This window comes from Helianthus annuus, chromosome 10, assembly GCF_002127325.2.
Source record: "Helianthus annuus cultivar XRQ/B chromosome 10, HanXRQr2.0-SUNRISE, whole genome shotgun sequence".
NCBI lineage: Eukaryota > Viridiplantae > Streptophyta > Magnoliopsida > Asterales > Asteraceae > Helianthus > Helianthus annuus.
Genome location: NC_035442.2, coordinates 133,558,931 through 133,567,269, shown reverse-complemented (window position 1 = coordinate 133,567,269; position 8,339 = coordinate 133,558,931).

Here is an 8,339-nt window from a genome sequence, read left to right as displayed (position 1 = left end):
TACAAGTCTTCAAACTTGTCGAGTCTAAACCACATTCTAATCCGGTCTTCGCTTAATCTTGCGTTTTGAACCGTATATCTTCCTTTAAAACTAACCGGTCTAAGTTTAGACTTAATTAAGACCCGTTAGGAATCTAATAGGTTATTAAAACCTTCGTTCCAGATTTAGGAAACCAGTAAAAGATACTTTGCACTTGCTGATTTGTGCGGCTGGGATAAATTTGAATAATTTGCTCAGGTAAATACTTTTAACTTATTTTTCGTTATACGGGCTTGGGATACGGTATTATAATAATACCGCTTGGTCGGGTGTGTAACTGTTTTAAATCGGATTGTGATTAATATATTTGCATAACCCGTTTTAATCTGTTTTGTTTGGTATATGGCTTTTGGGGGGTTAATGACCATGTCCTAGATATCCTCGGCTCATTCATTGAAATGGCCACGACTTAAGCACGGGGTGTAGGCATACACCCGACAGTTGCGTATGTAAAAATGGTAATCCACAATAAGGAATTCTCCTTATGGGCATTATACCTGTGGCGTGTCAATTAATCTTGTCCGACTCTTCTAACCGGCCCTGATAGACGGCAAACATATAAATCTGTATACAAGATTATTTTTAAAATAATTGTCCCAAGTTATAAAAGATATTTTCTGCCTTGTGCATTCAAATCAATTTTCTTAAAATTTTTTAAAATGAGTCAGTTAATTGTATTTACCAGTGTAAACTGACGTATTTTCCAAAAAGGCTAAGTGCAGGTACTAGACGGAATAGGCTGGCTACTCCTCGCATCAATAAAGAGTCTTGCAAGCTTAGATGTTATAATCTATTGAACAATGATCCTTTTTATCTTTGATCCGCCTGTGGATCCTTTACAACCGTTTTTGTAATAATTGATATCACTTTCATTCGGTTTGTAATGATTTTATCTTTCGACTTCCGCTGTGTATTAAATTGTGATAAATTGTCTATGATGATATCAACTACGTCATGATACTCCCCACCGGGCCCACCGGTATTACGTGGAAATATTGGGGTGTGACACCTTAGACTTCAAATCCGTAAACCCTAATGTAAACATCCCTTAAAACTCCAAATCGAACACAATCAATCTCTTAGTCTCAACAACTTCGTCACATTGGATAATCGGAAAGCATATGCAATTTTGTGAGTATACTCGAACCCATTTTACTTTTAACACTTTTGGCTGTAACATGTATTCTATATAAACACACGAAACATTTGAAACTAGTTGAATCACTCTCTATCCATGTTGAACATGAAACTATATGATGTTTGTTAATCTTGTATGTTATGTAAACTTTTCGTGTCTATATGCTCATTAACTTCGTACAAGCCTACCTTAACAATTATAGCACTATAGGAGTAATGCACCGCCCACGAGTCTTGGGGTATTGTTAAGTTAAACATGTTACCTCCCGTTATTCTTTGGGATAGGCTATTTTAACGCATTGGATTCTTGGGTTTGAACATATACTTGACACCGTTTCAACATACTAGTAACTTGCATATTGTGATTCATGTTGGATACGAGCCGTTAGACTATTTTAAACTATTTTATGCTATGTACCAAACTTGTATACTCGCCAACTTTTTGTTAGATCATATTTTAATACATGTTGCAGGTTCGATAGACAAGATGATGCTAAGTGAAGAAACAAGATTTAGGTGGACTTAGAAACACACTTAGATTAATCTATTTTGTCAATGTATGTTTGAAACAATGTTGTCTTATTTGATTCTTGTATGACATTTTTAGCAATTTTATGAAATTTGAATTTAATCTATATTGTCACATAGCGTTATGAATTTTTGAGCAATTTGTTCGTCTCATCCCGATGTTTCCGCCATCGGTTGGGGTGTGACAAGCCTACCCCACCAACTTTATTTATTTATTTTTTTTAACTTCATCTACATTTTTAACATTTATTAAATAAAATATAAAAATAATTCATTAACATTAAAAAACTAAACATTACATAAATTAAAAGAAAAACATAACCTAAAAAAATAAAAATTCTAAAAACTTTCTTGGATTAAAGGTTTGTTTGAGGTCTCCTTAATCTCAAATAACAATTCTGTTAATGTGGGAGTAGCCCACTTGGTAGAGGGTCTTGCCTCTTAATGGGAGGTCTTGGGTTCAATCCCAAGTAAGGAGTAGATTAGTATTTATTTGGTGTAATTTAGGAATATGTAAGGTTTGCCATTCAAAAAAAAAACAATTCTGTTAACATTTAAGATGTCTCAAGCTTTTGTTATTATATAAAGTGACCCTCTTTATCATTTTTTTATATAACATAATGTTTCGTAATGTACTTATCTTTATTTATGTTTGGATCAAACTTTTATTTAAAATCAAATGGTTAAAACATTAATGGATTTAAAGCGTGACATATCCAAAATGATTACAATGACCAAAAACTCTCTTAGGGAGAACGGGGCGGTTGCGGCAAAGAGGGCGGTGAACTCTTTCACCACGCGGGGAACACCGCCGCCGCTCCTCTTTTTCGCGCGGGGTGAGTGAAAGGCGATGAGGAGTCCCCGCATGCTAAAAGTCAACCGTGTTGCTGCTTATGACCGTTTGATTTAAATGATTAACGGCTATATAGCCGTTTATACTTAAAAAAGGTTTTTTATATATTTAAAAACTATATAAACTCAACCCATTTTAAACAAATTCGTTTCATTTATTAATTAAGTAGTTTATAAAAAAGGAAAAAAAATAGTTTACCTCTCCACAGGAGTGGTGACCACCCTTTATTTTTTTGGGCAAGAGTGGAGTTATTAATTAAGTAGTTTATAAAAAAAAAAGGAAGAAAAAATAGTTTAACTCTCCACAGGAGTGGTGACCACCCTTTATTATTATTATTATTATTTTATTATTTTTTTTTGGCAAGAGAGGAGTTAGAGAGGGAAATTGACATGACAATAGATGATTGGGTGGATGGAAAGTTTACTCCATCTCATGAGAAGGGAACACCCCTTTCACTCTTAGGGGGTAGGGGTGGTCATCACTCATCACTCGCTCACAACTTCCAATCAAGTTCCGCTATATCATCAAGCATTATTCCATCACTAGTGATAGATTTTAGTGGAAATGCCCATCACTTGTGATAGAATTTTATCACTCACAACTTTTTTTTGTTTTTAAATTATAAAATAACAAGAAAACACTAAAATTATAAATTATAAATTATAAATTTCATTTAAATTAAAAACAATGTTTCTAGAAATATTTAAGACTACAATAAAAAATAAAAACATACATAAAGAAACTCTACTCCTCGTCCGAATTAGGAAATTCCAAACCTAAAGAACCTACTAGTTCAATTAAATCGTATCTCAACCGAAAGTGAATTTCTTCATCACGTAAGTCTTGTTGGATATTTTCGGGAACGTGAACTTGTGTAGGAGGATCTGGCACCCAATCTGGAGATATTGCACGTCCGTCTTGTTTGATTAGCATATTGTGCAATATGATATATGCATATACAATGCTATGTATTGATTTCTTATTCATCGCAGAACCGGTATAAAATGTGAAGTATATATAGATTGTCTAAAGGTTTTTTTTAATTAATCTATCAACGGTAAAAAAACAATGGTCAACAAGCAAGCAAGCAACTGTCGGTTTTTTTTGAAGATTTCATGCGTTAAAAGTACAATGCGTTTTAATGTTGACACGTGATAAATGTGGACTGGTGACGGTATTTTGTTTCCCACCACGCGTGATGGTGCATCATCACGTACCGCCCCGTGTGACCTTATATCTTTCTTTATCTCTCTAAACCACCTCCATCCCCCCACCACCACACCTCCCACACCTCCAACATCAACATCACACCACCTTAGTAACCACTGAGTTTTATTGGACTCCAAACAAACTAATTTGACCCATCTTGTAAAACTGAAATTTCAAGTGGACACAATCATTTGTGTGTTTTCTGTCCAATTCGTTCCAATAAAAAGTCACATTAAATCATTGCGAACTTACCATAACCGTTTCCACATGTTTCATCATTTATAACCATCAAAACAAAGCAAATAAGCTCAAATCTGAAGATCGGAGTTCCAAAAGACGCTCAGATCTGAAGATGAGAATTCGAAAAGACGCTAAGAGATTGGAAGATCAGAAGATCCTAGTTCAAAAGTACCAGATCTGAAGATCAGAAGATCCAGTAATGGATTTGCAGCGCCGGTTGATCTTGTTGCAGTGGTGGGATGATGGCGGACGTCGTCGATCCGAAGATCAAAATGAGGCTCGGATGGACCTCTGGTTGATCTTGTTACAGCGATGGGAATGATGGTGGTGCAGTGGTGGTGCGGTGGTGGGGTGGTGGTGGTGCGATGGTGGAGGGTAGTAGGATGTCTAATGGGAGAGAGAGAGATCAGTTTGTGAAATGTGTGAAACTGGATTGGAGCCCGCGCTTCAGGGCTGGGTCGTCTGAGGGTGCTGATAAGGATGTATTTGCTACATGATGTATGGATGAGTTATTATAGATCATGAAAGATTTAATCTAAACGACGATAGAACTAAGCAATCAACATTGTTAAGTAAAGATGTCTAGAGCTAAAAGTAAGCTTGAACTATAATAAGGTAAATAAAAAATAATTAATTTGTTACCTGGTATATTGAATAGTTAATTTACATCATGTAGACTTTAATTTAAACGACGATAAAAATGAGCAAGCAGCACAATTAAAAAACATGTCTTGCGTTAAAAATTAGTTTTAATTATAAAAAATTAAATAAATAATAAGTAAAATATAAAAGAACTAAACTTATAAAAAAAGATAAAAGAACAAATAGTTATTAAAAAAATTAACTTTTATTAAACTTCAAGTGTCGTACATAAGTTCGGGATCGTAACGTAAATCATTTTCAGAAAAAAAGTATTATTAAATTTCTATAATATAAATCTATTAAAGTTAAGGGGTATTAAAGTAAATCGTTTTTAAAAAATGAATTATTAGAATATAGAAGTCGTATAATAAATCTATTAAAATTTGAGTTTAGAAATGTTAACTAATTAAAGAAAAAGTAAAAATATTGTAGCTGTACAACCAAGATAGACAGATAATGAATTATATTATAAATTAATTAAAATTAAAAAGATAATAATATTATAGCCTTACAACCAAAATAGACATATAATGAATTACTACTATTCACAACTAGAAATGTTATTATATAGAATTGTTTTAGAGAAAATTACTTTTTTTTGGAGGTGTAGCTAAGTATAAATTATGTTTTTTATTTTTCTTTTTTAATGTAAAAGGGTATTTTGATCATTTAAAAAAATAACTAAGAAATTATAACGGTGTCAAAAATTTGGACTCAAAGGGTTACAAAAAAGTGTTTAGAAACTCAGGGTGTTAAAAATTTAAATTTTAGACTCAAGTGATTAACACCCCTAAAAGATAAGGTTTCAAAAATAATTTTCTCATTTATAAATCATGAAAACTCAACAATAAAACCAAAACTCAAACAGAAAAGCTAAATAAAATTTAAAAAGAAAGAAAGAAAGAAAGGAATTTAAGGTGAGGAGAAACTTTTGCGAAGGTTCACCCTTAATGTTATAAAATTATAAAAAATAGTATGATGACTTTTTTGTAAATAAGGCTAAAAGAAGGGAACTTTTGTGTATTGTAGTTTGTGATGCAATTTAATATGTATTATAATATAATATAAATTCTACCGCTTGAATTAAAAAACCGCTGAACCAATTTATTTTAGTCAATATCGACGGCCATATTGAGTTTAATTGATCGTTTGATCGCTCGCTACTACCCCCAAACCCTATGTAGTGTTTTAGAACGGTTTTCCATAAACTATCTTTTTTATATCGATTTCTTTTTTTAACTGGTCGTACGTAACGTGGACGTATAATTGAGCCAAGAATACTTCTTCTTCGGTAGTCCAATCCACCCAGTCAGCTCGGTTAGCGAACTTTCACTTTTCTTCTCTTTAACTTCCACCACATCATCTTCTACATAGTCATCACTGGTCTTGTTCATTTCATTCAAGTTAGCCTCGAATTGCGTTTCTTAGACGTATTCTTCATCATCATCAATGGTCTTGATAATGAAATGGTGGTTCTCGATCCACATTTTCGTCTTCATAATGATGAGATGGGTTCTTATATGTTGCGAACGGCTCGAAGTAATTCATAGCTTCTTGAGAGAAATCGAGCCGAACGGGTGGAACCATAGGTTATAAAAAAAATTATTCGGTGGTTGGTTATAAAGATAATGAGGGTTGGTGTTGTGGCGTTGGAAGAGGTTGCGTAGGTTGGTGTGGTGTACAAACGTCACCACAAAAAATGTCACCTCCTCGAACCGCCCTCTTCCCCTTAGGGCTGTAAACGAGCCGAGTCGAGCCGAGCTAGACCCAGCTCGAGCTCGGCTCGAACTAGATTCGAGCTGGCTTGGCTCGAGCTCGAATTTCAAATCGAGCTGAGTTTTGAGGCTCGAGCTCGGCTCGATTAGAATTCGAGCTAGCTCGGCTCGGCTCGATCTAGCTCGAACTAACAAAGAACCGCAAAATTTATTACTTAAAAATCCCTTAAAAACGAATTTCTTCATAGCCTAAGGGTCATAATTGCCATTTAATTTAACCATATGGCTAAATATGCAAGTATAAATAGTTAATTCACTTTCTCCATTGTCTTTACCTTCTTTTATAAGGGAGATACTCTCTTAGTTTTTGTTTTCTAAGCAATGTGGGACAAAAAAATGAAGGATGTAAACCTTATCGAGCCAGCTCACGAGCCGAGCCAGGCCAAGCTCGAGCTCGGCTCGTTTACAAACCGAGCCGAGCCGAGCTGGCTCGTTTACAACCGAGCCAATTTCGAGCCGAGCTTTCTTCGAGCTTTTTTCGAGCGAGCTACGAGCCACGAGTTTTTTTAACACCCCTACTTCCCCTCGTACCGGCCCCTCGTTTGTTTGAACCGGCGCCTCGTTTGCTAGAACCGATTCCACGGGATTTTTTTTGTGAATCCATGACTAAAATTAGAGTGAGTAGAGAAGTGAGTTTGGTTCAAATTGGGAGTGAAAATAAGATTTTGTGTGGTTTAAAATGGGAACGGAAGGTAACATATATAAGGTCTAAATAATAAACTTTTTTTAAAAGTCCCAATGGTAAAAAATCGAAACGTTCCAACGTCACTTTTCGATTCCCTGCGTGGTTTCCTTTACCCGGAGAAGTAACCCGTTTGGGCTACCCGTGGGGGTGCCGGGTGGCGACGGTGTTACCGCCCGGGTTCAAACCTGGATCGTCTATCCGTAAGGCACCTCGTCCCCTCTAAGAACAGTGTATATATATATACTCACACACAAAATTATTGGAATACCATTAATATATACGAAAATATTACATTTTATTTTATGATTAAATTAGAAATAACTTAAATACCATTATTACTATTACTATATTATATATTCTTATTACTTTAATATATATTAATAAACGAATTGAAAAGCAGAGAATGCAAACCTCTAAACTACCAATAAGCCTGATCTAGTAGAAAATCACTACTCCGTAAATAAATAAATCCTAGTGTGTTTTAAATTTTCCGTTATCCTTTGTAAAATTAGTCTTTCGATATGCAATAAAACTAAATATTTGTTTAGATTTCCTTTTAAGATTTTAACTTAGCATTTTTGTGCATTTTGCATATATGCTAAACAGCATGAGTGAGCTATCTGAAGCATTTCAGAATCTCAATCTATACCCAGTACCAATCGAAGTCTCCAACGACTTTACTGGTTATTTTGCTGATGTGGAGGAACCCCTGGAATTTCAAATATTATAATAATATATAGTTTTTTAATACTTTTATTATTTTAATATTATAATAATAGTTATTTTCATTACTTTTTAACTATAATCCTTTTTTTAATATCAGGGGTTGGGATAAGTTGGTGTCAACCGGTATCGAACCAGTACTGGTATCGAAAATACCAGGACGGTCCTGTTCGGTATCAGTACATGAAGGTAAAAACCGACACTAATACAGAAAACGCCAAAAGTTGGTGCCGAATTGATATTGGAAATCTTTTGGTTCGGGAATTCAGTGCTGCTACCCGGTACCATTTGCTCATCCCTGATCACGGTTACTGTACGAACAACGGTGTTGTACAACTTTTTTTGTTGATCTTCTTCAACTTTTAATTTTTTCTTTTTTTAAGTTTCAGGGGTAGGGATGAGCTCGGTGCCAACCGATACAGAATCGGTACTGATACCGAAAATACCGGTTACGGTACCGGTATATGAAGGTAAAAAATGGTAATGAACCGGTACCAAGAACGCCAAA